General features: G+C 40.6%; 1 protein-coding gene across 2 annotated transcripts in view; it reads left to right on the top strand.

Annotated features, from left to right (window-relative positions):
- rab11fip2 (RAB11 family interacting protein 2 (class I)) overlaps positions 1–15,844 on the top strand; it is a 39,731-nt gene extending 23,887 nt beyond the window's left edge. For both annotated transcript variants that reach the window (XR_014877735.1, XM_085183475.1), the window contains one exon: positions 1–15,844. This exon is cut by the window's left edge. The gene's annotated coding sequence lies outside the window, so the exon portion shown is untranslated.

Genomic DNA, 15,844 nt, shown 5'->3' with positions numbered 1-15,844 from the left:
GCTGCATGAAGACCTATCAAACCTTGGCTGGTGAGAAGCCCGCTAGCCTCTATGGACTCCTTTGTAGGGGGGTAAAACGCTCGCAATTTGCAAGTGAGATGAGTTGTCAAGCTTTGGAGACATGCAGGTGGCTCAATTTGTCTCCCTGTTTTGATATTGCTGAAACTCAGAGGATTGGCAAAGCGCTGGTAAAAAACTACAAGTCTTGGGTTCAGGAGTTGCTGCAATTAATTATGTCGCCCAAGTTTTGACACCCATAACATTATGCTGTCACTCCCTCGGAGAGATGACGCTGATGTCTTTTTCCCATGAATGTAATTGCCGGATGTCTTTTACTCTCCACAGCAACCCCAGGAAAAAAAAAAGGGCTGACATGTTTGATAAAACTTTGATCTGGCTCACATAAAACACTAGCTAATGCATTGTGGAAACATCAAAACCAAGGCGCTTGACTTCTCTTAACTGTGTGATGCATTCACTTAACACTTGTTACGTCTGATGAAAGACAAACAAGTGAGATATTAACGTAATACTCTGTGACATTTTTATATAAATAAATGTCGGTTTAAACCATGAATCAGAGTGGAGCCTTGGTACGGCTTGAGTCTAAAGGTGCACAGGAAGTGAGATGTTGTCAGGTTTTAGTGTAGATTTAGAGTATCAAAGTCAGTTTATGAAAGCAAAAAAGATAAAAATGAAAAATTGTCCAACTGTTTGTTGGTGAAAATATTAATTTGACTGGAGGAATTAGCTTTTGCCCATATTTTGCCCGATGATGATGTTGCTCAGATTGCAAAGAAGTTTAAATGAAATTATCGTGGTCGTTTCAGTTACACTGTGTTTAGATTTTGACTGTTGTTGAATTTTGAAGCTGTTTCCATTATTTCTGTAGCTGAGAACAATGATAAGGTTTCTCCAGGACCAAGATTCCCTTGATGACATCTGGCCAGGTTCTTCTTCAGAGCGTTTGTTAACACCTCTAAATACAGCAGCATTCCCAAAGTCGCGCGAACCAAAGAGCAAGTAAGAAAAAATCCTCTATTTAGGGCACATGGAAAACAACTATACTGTAATATACAACGTGTCGTCAGTCCATCAATGTTTTGCTTTAAGACTATTTTAACAGCATCCCGCATTTGAAGCGATTGTATTCAGCATGATTAGCATGGCATGGAGGTGTTTTGAGAAGACAGCAGTAGTAGAGAAGTTAGGCTAGGTGGTGGTTCATCTGGGGGTATGAAGTTGGAACATGCAGTTCCCTCTCTTCGAGCGGTGAACCAGAACCAAGTGGAGTGAGGCTGGCAGGCCACAAGAGCACCATTGTTCTTCACATTAATCAAACTGAGGAAGGGCAGGTAGCATTTCCCCAGCCCACCCTACATGTACACCCTGCCAACTTCCATGAATGGACTGCTTTTTTAGCTGGCAGCGATTGGCCATCGGAGCTCCGAGAGGATGTGTGTCTGTTTAATTAGTGTGATGAGCTCAGCGGAGTTTATGTGCAGTGTCGGACACCAGGTATTAACCCCTCGAGTTTGACCCTGTGAGGGGGGCGGCCGACCTCGCTCTTGACATCTTTCTTTCCACTGTTCTCGCTTTCCTTCTCTTCATTAGAAAAAGGCAGATTAGACAGGGGAAAGGCAATGTAGAAGAGGGGGAGACTGGCCCCAACCTCAGCCTCCATTTTTTTTGGTGTTCTTTTTTAGCAGCCCCTATTTGTGGACTCGCACTCAGATGAGGAAATAAATTACCGCTATGATATTTCTAGTGTCATTAGGGTACTGAGATGTGCTTATCGCTTTTGTGGTATATATGGTGTATATTACACTTGATGATTTATGTCAAGAATTGAGGTGCAATAGAAACTGTCACAAGTGTGATTTAAACAATCTCAGATTTATGAAAGCAAACCTCTAAGACAAAGATGTTATCTAGATAGTGAAAGACATATTTAAAACCATAATTAGAGCTGTGGTCTTCTTCTCTCTGTACCATAAACAGCTATATAAAAAGACACGTAGATCATTCACTGGCGGCTGCCTTACATACTTGCTGGATGAGAGAGTGCAATGTGTTAACATCACCCAGGGGCACTGTTTTCTAATTCATTTAACCACACCAGTGTTTTCCTAAAAGCTTCAGCTGGCAATTAAAAACCATGAAAAGATACGAAAACATTCTTACCATGCCAGATGCGCTCCACAAAGGTAAAACAACCACTTCAGGCACAATCAAAGCTTAGGATATCACCCTTTATCGGATTATGCACTTTATTAGTTCAGTGGAACAAACACGAGCACTTGAGGGGCATCTACTTTAGGATTTTAATGCCTCCTTTACTCGCTGATGGTTAGTTTGTACAAGAGCAATTAATTAGTCGAACTGTTTTCTGTCTTTCTTATTTTCTGACTAATTGTTCAGAGAAAGTGACACGGTCGGCGCAGGAGCACACGCCTAAAAGTTAAAGGGCACTTAGAGGTCACTTCCACGGATGAGTTATGGTAATGATTTAGGAAACAAGTTTGAATTAATTCCATAAATGGCTAATTTGTTAAACCATCTGGCAATCATTTTAAAGCTTTTAGCTCAGTCCAGCTTGGGATTTTTATAGGATTACGGCATAAGGACATCCTATAAGCACATTATGCAAGCAACTGCAGTGCATGGCAGAGTGAGAGGTAGGAGAAGAGGTCATTTTTTTAAGTGAATTTGTAGTCAAATTAACTTTAAGTAAATATATCCTTCTTCCTACTGATGAACCAGAACATGCTAAAACTGAATCCCAGTTTTTTTTGTGTGTGTTGTTGTTGTTGTCAAAGGGTATGTAAGACTCTGGGTTGTATTTATTAATACCACCCTTGGTACTAAGGGAGTGCGGAACAAAGAGCTGGAGTCACAGCATGTCAGCTCTCTAAAAGGCGCTGTTTGCTGCACCCCCTCTGAAAACACTTTATTAATTGGATTTAGATATTTGCAAAATGATCTATTTAATGGGATTACCACTCGTATAATGATCTTATTTATGAGGGAAGCAATCCAAGCTTTGAGGCAGGCTGATAATGCATTTCCAGCTCTTTGGCAGTTAATGTTGTGTTACAAGGGGAGATAAAGTTGAAGTCCCATTGTAAATGAATAGGTAAGTTAGCCCGGTGAAATGGAGCTGGTGTGGTGGCAGGTCAGACGGGCTTGAGTAGCTGCACTCGCATTCCAGAGCCCTGTCTGGACTGTAGGCTCAGTCCTGCTGAACTCCTTACAAGTTCAAGGCAGACGTAAAGAGCGAAGGAGGAGGGGATGGAGACAGATAGAGCCCCCCCCCTCTTCTTACCTCAGCAGCATAATGGCCCTTTCTTACATCTTTATCCACTTCAATATCTCGCTGAAGCTTTTACAGACCCCGTTTCCACTTAAATGCCTGAAGGTAATGTCCTACCTTTCCCTCTGCTGTCCTCTCCGTGCCAGGAAAATTGATTTAATCTAGTCAACGACAGTACCGGTATCAGACACTCTGCGTGCATATATATATATTTTTTAGACAAAATATCACAAAGCGAATATTTGCAGTTGTTTATTGTGGCTCTTTAAATGGATGTTTCGTGTTTGCCAAGACATTTAAGCTGTTGGATGATTTCCCTCATGGAGGTTTTAGCTCCGTTTGTATCTTTTCATGTAGTGTTGAGCCACTAATGCAGGAGAAAAAAAAGTGTGTATGTAAATGCTCGTCTTTTCTGCAGAGCTCACAGACTTTAAAACATTACCATTTCAATATAACACTTGATTTATATGTGCTTAAAAAAATAGGTTATAATCTTTTACTTTAAAAGGATGTATTCTCAAATGAGATTATGTTAATAGACTGTAATTTGCATAAAACGGGTGGAAATATTAAACCAGATTAAAAATTCAGAATATTTAAGAGTTTTATCCATGCTGTTAGTCAACAAATATATTCATTTTCCTGGAGAATATTAGAGCCTAAATGTGACATTCTAAAAAAAATATAAATAAAAACACACACACACGCAGAAAGTAATAATTCCTTATATGAGGACTTAGAGGAACAGCTCCTGTGAGGTAAACTATTACTTTATGTGTCCCGTTCGTGCTGTTCAGCCTAGTGTGATTTTAGGGTCTTTTGAGCATTAGTCTCAGATGAAGGCTGAGGCACAATGTGAGGCTTGCGACAAAGAGTGCCCTCACAGGCCTCCATTCAAGACATTAATCTGCAGACAAGTGTCTTTTTTGTGTCTCGGAGTCTTATTTTCATCGCCATCAATTTAGTACACAGATTGAAAGTGAATCAGGCTGCGCTCTCAAGTTCCACACGCTCAGTCCCTCCACCTCCCTTTCTCAAAAGGTCAGCCAGACCTTTTCTTTACATTTAAGAACGATGCTCAACATAAATAAATAAGAAAAGCCAAACACAATATATACTTTAGTAACTATGTGAATAATCCAGTGTGTTGTAGAAAAATGATATTCCTTTGCAATTACATAACAAAACTAATATTAAATATTAAACATGAAATAAAAAAAATAATAATAATAAAAGAAAGAAGGAAAATAATAATAGTAATAATAATGAAATGATACCTGTACTATATATGAATATATAAATACACACACATCCTGTAATGTTGCAAGATGTATGTGCATCGTGCAGTATATGTCTTAAAAATATGTAAATAATAAAATGCATATATACCAACACACCACCCAATTCACAATCATCAGTACTGCACTTTCAAATCTACATGTAAGACATAGAAAGCAGAGTAAACAGTCTCTTAGCTCAAATAAAAATGATCCTGAAAAACATTCAGCATTCCTCTCACCCCATTTTAATGGTGTATTGATAATGAACAGCCATTTTTGGAATTATTCGAGTGCCTTTTTAAATATTAAATAATTGCTTTTTCTTTTTAACCTTATGTCTAAATTTTATTTTGCCATGTTTATTATATCTTATTGCTGCTATTGTTCTTGTGTTATTGTAAGGTGACCATGAGGGTCTTAAAGGCGCCTATAAATAAAATATATTATTATTATTATTATTATCTCAGTATTGTATTGCCCTAGGAGCATTATTTTAACAGTGATCCGCAGCAGTTTTAGGTGTTAGCACACTTTCAGCCTCATGCTCTGCATAAAAACTTTGATTGAATCCTCAAAAAGAACCACGCACCTTTAAATCTCAATTATAAATTGTACATTTAGACTGTTATCGATCCTTTTTTAGCTTAAAGTGTATATTTACTCCCCTTACCTTAGTCTTAAAGTGTATATTTATTTCTTACTCTTCCTATATTTATTGTTGGGTTTTTTGCACTGAATGGAACTGGAGCCTCGTTGTCTCGTCTCTCTATATACTGTACTGTATATAGCCGAGATGACAATAAAGTTTAATTTTACATGTCCCATGAGTTAGATGTAATAAATTATAACAGCGCTATGTTACATTTTTACTCGTTCGTTTTGCTTCATCTTGAACACTTGTACTGAAAAAAAAAGAAAAAGAACCACAAACAGCTGATAACCTTAAGTGACTTGTGTGAGCCCACCCCTGCAGTGAATCAAATGTGAAACAGCACTGCAGCCCTTATTTGTCATGTACTGCACACTGCCCCTTGTGGTGTACTACAAACTGAGATTGAGATTGTGACTTGGCAGCAAGATCCTCTCTTTGCCCTGAGGCTTACACATTTGTACACTCATTTATTTATTGGTTTATTTGAATAGCTTTGCTATTGTGAACTTTGGATACGTTTTTATTTTCATTTTGTCTCGCTACAATACAGTCCAGAGTGATATTTCTTCCATCTGGCAATGGCCGTTTCTGTGACAGCTTTCCCTGCTTTATGGGTTAGAGTTAAAATTATCTTTACAATATGTTATGCAAAAGAATCCCTCCCATAATAGCCGGGTCAGTAAGACCCCGTATTAAATTAGTGTAAAAACCTGACATCCCTTTTCCACCTCATTGTAAATTTGTGAGGCTTTAATCGACTGCAGATGTGTGTGCGTCGCCTCTTCTTTATCAGGGAGTTATTACTTTCTAAATAATAGCTCAATGGGCTGCCCTTAATGCATTTATGAAAGCTGCCTTTCTGACCTGTGCTCGGTTTCTTTAATTGAAGCAAACAGATTTGCTGCATTTTGTGCGTTTTGATGTTCCAATTTTCTCGATATAGATTTATGACGTGTCAGCGGCTGAGGTCACTGCCCTATTAGAGATTTATGAAATGCCCACCAGGCACTATTATTCGAGCTCAATAAATCATGCCAGCCATTATTATTTTATTTTACTAGAACGTGCTATAAGCCTGATCAAATGCATCTATGCGATATGGAGTGTTTTTTATTTAAGATGATTCCAGGGCATCTGCTTGGAAGGCAGCACCGCATTTGTCAGAGCAGAGATGATGTTCATTTTGGGCTTGACTCGTTTAATCACAAAGCATTTATGTTTCCGTATCTTTTGTAGTCACTATGGTGGTAGCCATATGAGAAGTCCCTAATGATACAGCTGCTGTAATCCCCGTAGGCCCCAAAGCCTTTTTATTTCAAATGTGGCAACATAAGAACTCGTCCATTGTAAAGTGGAGCATTGTCCAAACATCCTGCTGGCAGTTTTCCTAAACACTGCTGAATAGAAACATCCAAATGTAAGAGAAGTGTTGCACTTCCTCACATGAAACCCAAAGTAGCACAAATTAAGTAGAGATCCTTGTGAGGCGTATGTCTCAGACAGGTTCAGGTTGTAGTCTTAAGGTGACGGGAGTTGAAGATGAGTGGTGCAAAGGATGTGGATCAGTTGTTATTTTATGACTTGCACAGGCTTATAATGTTGGTTCCTTTGATTGGGAGCGGTGGGCGTAAGTGTTGTGTTCTGGTGGGCAGAGACAGTTAATGTCCCAGATCTACAGTATGAATAAAGTCATATTGTGAAGTGTGTGGGCTGATATGCTTGGCAGTCAACCCTGACAAGTAGATTAGCTCTTACTGGGCCACCTCTGAATGGCATGCACACGACTCAAGCGTTTCCAGTCATGGCGCTACATATCAAACATCTAACGCCCAGCAACACAGATGAAAGCACATCAAAACACGGGGAAAAAAAACCTAAAAAAAAAAAACTGGTCTATGTTTTGTGGCTTCTCCACAGCTGCAATGGTTAACAGGAGTCAAAAATTGGCATGTCTAAAAAGTGGGATAATGATTATAAATGTGACAGGCTGAAAACTAATTACAATTGTCTCACTGTGTTTTCCAATAATGCCTCTAACATTTCTATAAAACTCATTTAAATCTTCCACAAGTCCAAAATTCAGTCTTGCTCTAAAGCCATTTGGCACATTTTTCTTCAGTTTACATTTAGAGAGGATTAGCTGAAGAGCTGAAAATAATCATGCCAGATGTCTGCTGCAGACTACCTCCCCGGTGGGCATTTGATTTTATTGAGTTTTTATCGAATCTTAAGTGAATACACTCTAGGATCCTCGTAATGCACGGCCTCATGTTGTGAAGTCATGTACGCAAACTGAATATCATGTCACATTTTTACAATAACAGTAAAAAAACAAAAACAAAACAAAACTCAAACACGCCCTTTGCTCATGTGAATGCATGAGGAGGAGTTCAAACAGTCAGCAACGATCTGTTTATAGCCAAGTTAAACAGACAGCACATAGCTTAACTGGGCAGACTGGTGGAACAAACAGCATTATAAATAAGCCAAATTCAATGACAGGTTTAAACACTAAACCACATCTGTACACTTTATAAAAAGGCATGGTAAATGTCACTGTCTTTGAAATGTGTCTGAAAAATCAGCTGCCGCTCACACCGATTCATTAAAGCTGCGGAGATGATGAACAAATGGAATTAAGGGTTATGAGAATTTTTTTTGGAGGGGAGGATTTGTGTCTTTCTGGTGTTACAATGGACATATTCAAATTATGAAAAATATATTATACGTATTCAAATATTGAAAATAAAAAAATCGAGCAGTAAAGGCAGGCGTCATATGCCCTGGCCTGTTCTAGATATTTCGCGGTCCTCTGAGACTGCGCCAGTGTTTGTCGGATTTGTTTTTTAACTTTAATGAGCTCCTCTGGAATGCAGTGTCTCCCACATGTCTTGCGGAGGGCGGGGCCTTCTTATTGCTGCCACATGTTAGGCTCCTAGTGACTCTTCCAGGCTTGTGTGGTCAGCCAGTTCAAAGAGCCCAGGCTCATTTGTTATACAACTTTATGTAACAACAAGCCGATGCTTCAGCGTGTCTGAAGAGGCAACAAAGGAATGCCGCCCTTCTCTCTTTCTTTGTCCTAACTGGTTCTGCCCGGAGAGACTTTCATATCATCTGTTTTTCTAATTAGCATGTTTGGTGGACAGTATGGGCTATTGTGCCGCAACGTGCTGCAGAAATCCTTTATTTGAGCCCGCTTGAGCGTTTGAACTCTGACAGTAATGTTTGGTGGATGGCTGTGGTGAACGGTAGTAGTTGATCACTGTCACTGGCAGAGCGGTGCACCGTGCCGCATATGGCAACAATCTGACATGGTAGTCCAGCTGAGGTTATGTGTGACTAGGTGTGGGCCCGCGGATCAAACCGACTCGATCAATTCTTCTGTTAGCCATTTCTATGCAGGAGTCGGCTGCAGATTCACCGCTGGTGGCTGACAGGATATCTCAGCAGGAGAACAAACTCTGGCCTCAGCGAATTCCCTGCTTGCAGTTTAAAGTAATATTTCCACTTATGAAAGACGGTGGAAAGATAAGCTACATGTCAATTGAGCTTCCTGGTCTAATTCTGCGGCACTAACAACAGCTCCGAACTGGCTATCTGCTGCTTAGACGGTAATCAAACCCATGTTCATTTGTTAAAGTGGGGAAAATTGCAGAGGGTTTCAACCACCCTTTGTGCAAATAACCTGTTTTTCTTTTTTCACACATCAATTCCCCAGGGATGTTTTCAGCTTCACTAGACTGGCGTGTCTTCAGGGACCAGGTCCACTGCATGTGCTGGCTAGTAGGCCATTTGCAATAATCTCCTTTTTACCGTTTAGAGGCTAATTATGTAACATTACACCTGCCTTCCTGAGCCTTGGCTCTGGCATAGTACAGAATGAGTTGCTGTTTTTTTTCCTCCCCACTACTCATAGGGGTGGTTAGAGTTTCTTAATGAGATTAGCCCAAAGCTGAAATCTGCTTTGTGTCCCCTTGCTATATGGCAAGATAGTGGATCAGAAGAATCAAAGCTAAGAGGGGGGAATCATTGGAAGATGCAGGCAGTCGACCTCGTTTCTGTCTCCCCACCAACCCCCCTGCGTGTGACTTGGACGGGATTCGCCGCTATCACACATGACATTGTGTGCAAGCTTTGCATAGGAAATATCTTTGTCTCAGTGTGATGTTTGCTTGCTTCGGTGTTTTCGTGCTTTTCCTTTATCTTGCTGTCCAGTTTCTGTTTGCTATTGGATCAAACTTCTCAATAGTAATTTTCAGAATTTAGGACAGATGGGTTGAATATTGAACAAAATTTCAATAAATAAATAAATAAATCCCCAAAAAGGAGCTTTTCCACCAGTCTGGGATATAAACTTGTCTACTTGTGGTTGCTCTCCTACTGTATTTTTGTCTTTTATTAACTCAAAATATCTTCTATTTTACAACAAACTTCTAAGGCCAAGCCTAAACTCGTATTTGTCAGGGACACCATAATGTGCAAGACAGAGTTTTATAAAGTCAGAGCAACACCACCCACTACAGCCCATCCACAATGCGAGCCTTTCTTCCTCTAATTTATTGGGACCCTAATGTCCTTGTGACTTTTAACTCAGACAAAAGATGAAAAACCAACAGTGGAGCCCGGACAGAATAACACACGCACGAACACACGTGCACATACTGTACACACGCACACGGGCACGCACTCTTGTACACACAGCAATGCATGCGAACATGCAAACAACTTCAGCTCAGAATTCCCAGAGTGAAAGCAAATTCCCACTGAACGGTGCGAGAGATAACATGTAAATATTTTGCCCACTTGCTTAAAATATGATGTTGATTAAGAGAGTAAAGGTTAAGGTTAGCAAAGGGGCAAGGATTAGTAGTATGGACTGCATCTAGGGTTACCATAACAGCCTTGCTGCTGGGACTAGTAATAACAACAGAAGTAATAATAATCACAGACTAATTGATTGAACCCCGCGGCTTCTTTGCAAGAGTCATTTTTGCAAAGCTTAATGCCTCCACTATGGCAGCTAAAGTAATGCATCAGTTGCTTGAACTGCTTTCAAGTTGGTCTTATTACTACAATTTTTTTCAGCTATAAAATAAAATATACTGGAATAAAGTATTTGTCAAATGCTGGAGTTGAATTTTCACTTTGTCCTAACTACCATTGTATTTACCTTATCTATAATTTGGTACCAAGGACTCTGGTTTCTCTGCATGAGATCCTATCATTGCATTGTAGTTTGTTGAATTCACAAAGAAGCCTAGAAGCCCTGAAGGTATATACTGCTACAGAGAGCTATTTGCTCTGCGTCAGCGGAGTATCCTGTCATGGAGAGAAAATCCCGTTTGAAGTATGGCCCCCGTCTTTCACAGTGACGATAATGCTCCTGGCTTTATCATGTCCTCCGTGCAAAGCCCATGTCTTCTCTTTTGTCCGGCTCCCGCTCCCCCACTCCTGCACACCCCCTGGCTTTCCTCTTTTGTGTCACTCTCTGTTACATTGCTACCCATTCACTGTGTGGAGAACCGGTCCAAACCTTATCCCCCCCACACACCCCCAGGCATGCTGGGAAGTGAAGTTTCTGGATTTTGGGGGGTGTTTTTCTAGACCATAAGTGGTCCAGTGCAGTTTATATTGCAAGTCAAAATTAAAAAACATGAATGCTATGTCGAATTTGTTACTTTTTTAATAAGAAACGCTCCACAAAAAAAGGACTATCGTTTTCTGTAAATATTGAATAAATGTGTCTTTTCGTTTTATTTATAAGGTTTTAGGGTTGAATAAATTCTTAGGTAAATACTTAGCATTTTAAATTAGATACATTATTAGTATTCATTCTGCTCTAGCTCTTCCTAAATCCACAGCTTAAATGCAAATGCACTGCAGTCTTTTCCATCCATGGCTTTGTTGGCCTCTCAGAAACCTTAAGCCGGTATCTTAAATAGGGGCCTCTCATGGCATATGCATGTGCAGTATCTTATCTGGTGAATATCACAATCATTCTCTAGGACATCAAATATTTAAACAGTCCATGCAAACAAGAGACAGGAGGGAGGGCATGGAAACAAGCCTTTTGTGTGCCCCGTGCAAAAAAACAAAAAAACACACGAAAAAAACACTAAATGCACAACCAGCCCTCAATATTTTCATATTCAATGACTTTTGTATGATCCATATGATCCCGACATAAAGAGGGTCTGTGAACCCTCTCTCTTAAACTGTAGCAGGCATATATTACCAGGCTTAGAGCTTGGCAAGCTCCATATCCCAAAATAGATTTCAACAATACTCTATGAGGATGCATTAAATAAATCTCTGCTCAGCTAATCCGTGGAACAGTTCACATTTTTTGAGAGAGACACTCCGGTAGGACAAAAGCACCGCTCTGCTCGCCGCGCCTTCATCTGGGGACAGACACACATAAAGAGAGATATTTAGAGAGAGAGGGCAGGGATTTTTTTTCTGGGGAGGGGGGGTAGAAATCCTCCACTAATGTGACAGAGAATTTAAAAAAAAAAAAAAAAATCATCATTGTGTGCTCTTGCACTGCAAAGCAGATTCTGTATCACTCCACAATTTTCTCTTTTTTTTCTTGAGCAAGTGCAATAACTTAATCTTAAAGGCAAAACGTGGACACGAGGGCCATTTCGAAACATGTTGTAGATAAATGTTAATCACATTAGCATTTCCCAGACTTCCGTAAATCTCCATAAATAGCATGCTGAGGTTGATCCCTCTTTTTTGCCCATTGAGGCAAAATTACAGTTGATGAATTGCTTTTGCCATGCATGTAGGCTAATGAAAGCTTTGCTCCTGGGCCCTCCTTAACAAAGGCTCGTAATTTTTCCACTTTCCACTAAAATAAGAACCTGTTCCACTTTTAATTAATAGTTTTACCCTCTCCTATTCAGGACTGTATGCATAGTTTCAAATTAATTTTTAGGTGAGGTTTAGTTATTAATACTGTAGAAACAAGCCCTTTTGTGCTAGAGTAACAGGGAGGTAATGTTAGCCTGCAGGTTTGTAAAGACTTTCCTCTCATGTCACCGAACTGCTTAACGCAACTTACGACACTGCTCTGAGACTAAGGCGTTTCATGACAGGTGGCTATCTCACTTGAAGTCAGCACATTTGGTCAGTGAGGCGCAGGGGAACAAAACATATAAGCACCAGAGATTCATTCACATTCAAACCAGCGTAAGAACAGGTATTAATCAGAGTGGATCTGAGTCTGCATCAGGCGAACGGATTCATACCCTCTCTTAATTGCTATCCAGAATTATAAACGGCTTTCCTTGTGTTTATATGTTACTTAAACATGAGCTCGCTCTATTAATGGAAGTACATATTAGGTTAATAACAAGCAATTAGCATGCATTAAGGTGCATGCCACACATACTCGGGTACTCAGACAGCTTGATATTTCAGAGACAAATGGTTTCATCTCTCCATATGCGGTTATTACTATCCCCAGACACATCTAAGTGTGGAGGCTTTGACATCAAACCCATTCCGTATCCTCTCACAGCTGCAATTTATTACTGTCATAATCACTTGTCTCCTGCTGAAAGGCAAAATATTTCTTTGTATAATGAACATATCTGGAAATATTGTGACATTCTGTCGCCCCTCCACTTTTAACTGCTTGTCTAAGTTGCCAAATGGCAATCCTGTCATTGTGTGTAAATCATTTCTTGTCATATTTAGAATGGCTCCCTTTGCGTGAGAGAATATCTGCAGCTTTTATGTGTTTCTTGATAATGACAGCAAATAGCACTTATATTCTTCAGCCGCTGATAAGGAAGGGGGAAAAAAATAAAGCAATAGAGAAGATTTTCTGGTGCAAATCCATTCCCGCTTTGTACCTGTGACTTAAGCTCAAAGGTGGGCGATCCATATGGCAATTTCGTATTTGTATTTCCAGGCTGTCAAAAGGAATCTGCCCTGACACGGTGCAGATGCAGCAAACCAAAGCGGTAGCTGCACTTAAGCACTGTGGGTGATTTCATACCAATTAGTGCAAATCGCAGAGTACTTAAGATTATTGCCTAGTGAGTTTAGCAACAGTTTGGCACCTCCTCCGAAACTGACCCCTCTTAAGTTTATTTTTCCCCAAAGGTTTCAGACTTCTCTGCAGAACGTAAAACTAATTTATCCAGCAGGCTGGGACTTTTCATTTCACCAGTTCTACTTTTTTTTTTTTTTTTGAAATATGGCCTCTGGTTACAAATCTGGCTTCCATCTAAGGTCAGCGAAGTCTCCCTCATTTGTAGTAAGGCAAGGGGACAAACTACCAGCGCCTTTTTGCTGCCCCGCTCATCTTGGGGCTTTAGCAGAACTGCTCTGGCATGAAGTAGAGGCTGCCGTCTCCATGGTGACAAGTCACTCCACCTCCACCAGCTTCAACCAGCACGATCAGCCTGTGAATTGACTGACTTTAAAAAAAAGAGTGAAAATATACCGTTTCATTCCTCTCCCCCCATTATGTCGTCTGGTGAAAAACAACCCTAATATGGTGCATTGGCTGCTAACACGAATAATAGCTGGAGAATATGCACTGAATAGCTGCTCTGCTGGTGAAAAGCTAATGGAGGGAGTCTTGGCAGCGTGTCTCTCGCTGAGGAGAGAGAGGGAGAGCATCAGTCCCAGAGGTATGGATGGTGCTGCTGTGATAGTTGTGAACTCTTCCAGTGTTTATGCGTGAGCCAACAGCCTCCAGACAGAGACTGGAGACATTCTCCACACCGTCTTCCAGACAAGAACTGGTCCCCTCAATTAAATGAGTTAATTTGAAACCATAAGCTTGTCCTTAATTAAGAAGAGCTTAGACATCTCCTGAAATGAAATATCTGAAATGAGCTATATTGACGACATACTATTCCCTTTTGTTCCGATGCCGGGTTCCCCATCCTCTTCCATTTAGTGGAAACTGTCCATATGATATGCAGAGCTCAGTTCGTGCAAGACACAGATAAATGCTTAACAGAGACATAACCTCAGCAAAATCGTTTTTTTGAGAGGAGTTTCAGTTTCAAAGTAGATCCATTGTGGACTCCCACCACGTCTTCCCTCGCACCGAATTCCCCGTCTGCCTGACTCGGTGCATCCCCGGTGCCAGAGAGAGGAGGATGAGAGAGGAGGAGAGGGAGAAAAGGAGAGAGATTGTGGCATTAAGTAAATAATTTGTATGATAATTCATTACAGCGCAGTCTTTTTCAACTTTAATTGGTCTAAATGAAGAGACATTTCACACCATTTAGATAAAAAAGAAAAAGGAGGCCAGCATAATGAAAAGGGGCCTGCCTATCGGACTTCAGAGGTTTGCTCTAAATGAAAATGTAATTGCAGGCGGAATGGTACAAGAGGAGAGACCCGCGCTGCAGATCCGGGGGTATCTTCAGACAGCTGAGCAAAAGCTAATGACTGAGCAATTTGGAACATTTACTCACCCCAAAGACTCTCATTAAGTCAATCACAGGCTTAGCCGAGACCCACTCGCAGCGTCGGAGCCGGCCCCGCATTTATTCCAACATCAATCAGGAGGGGCCGGCTTCTTCTACTTTCAGAAGCCATGAAAAACGCCCAAGTAATTTATTCGGGATCTTTGAGAGGATAATGGCCAATTATTTGTTTATAACACTGGTTAAATTTTCATTAGGCAGATTAATGGAATATCATGTACTGTCAACACTGGACTGAGGGGTGGTGTGTCAGAGATAAACGGCCAAACAGATGATGTCGCTCTGTTAGTAAATTGGTTTTTCTGCAGCCCTTTTCCTCCATATGAAAATTTAAAGGTGGACAAGGCACAGGGGGTTGAAGCTGTCTCCAACAGGAGTGGAGGCTTAGAGAAGTAGGAGGGGTGGGGGCGCCAGGGGACACTGTGATGAACTTCATCCAGCTGCAGGTTTTCTGTTTTCACTGTTTGGTGGCGATGTAAAATTCCAGCTCTATATTTAGACTGTTTAAATGTTTAAATATTCTGCAAAGTTTTTACTGTGCGCGTTCATTCACATTCACTTCACCCCATCCCTTAAATTACCTATTCTATCAATCATGCGCAATCCATAACCAATCCCCAGGAAGCATATTTCATACAGGCACTATTTGAAATGATAATTCTGGTGAGTTTTTAGAAGGTAACTTTTTTTTCTTTTTTTAATGAAGAGAAAAAGCTACTTTCACCAGTGACTGTGGGTGATAGCTTAATCTGACATTATGCAGGCGACACAAGATACCTGTAAGTGACAGTTAAGAGTGAAATGACAACTACAAGGCAGGCGGGCTGGTGATTTGCTGACCCCATATGATGCTTAGAGATGATATAAAGCAGTTTGAACCTTAAGTTGTGCTTTCACAGACCACTACCTGAAAGTGGTCTGGGGAATTGTCACTTTGAGCGTTGCATATTTGGGCTTCAAGTAACTCCCCCCCCCCCCCCCCCCCCCCAAACGCAAGGTTTTGAGAATTGAGATAAAATGTGGCATATCAAATCTTAATATGCACGCTTCCCCCACTAGTGTGCAAATGATGCATCGTGGGTTCACATTCCCAGATTTATGAAACCAGAATTTTAATGACTTTTTTACATATAGTTTGAAA

This window comes from Neolamprologus multifasciatus, chromosome 13 (assembly GCF_963576455.1).
Source record: "Neolamprologus multifasciatus chromosome 13, fNeoMul1.2, whole genome shotgun sequence".
Lineage (NCBI taxonomy): Eukaryota > Metazoa > Chordata > Actinopteri > Cichliformes > Cichlidae > Neolamprologus > Neolamprologus multifasciatus.
This window is presented reverse-complemented; position numbering and strand designations above follow the sequence as displayed.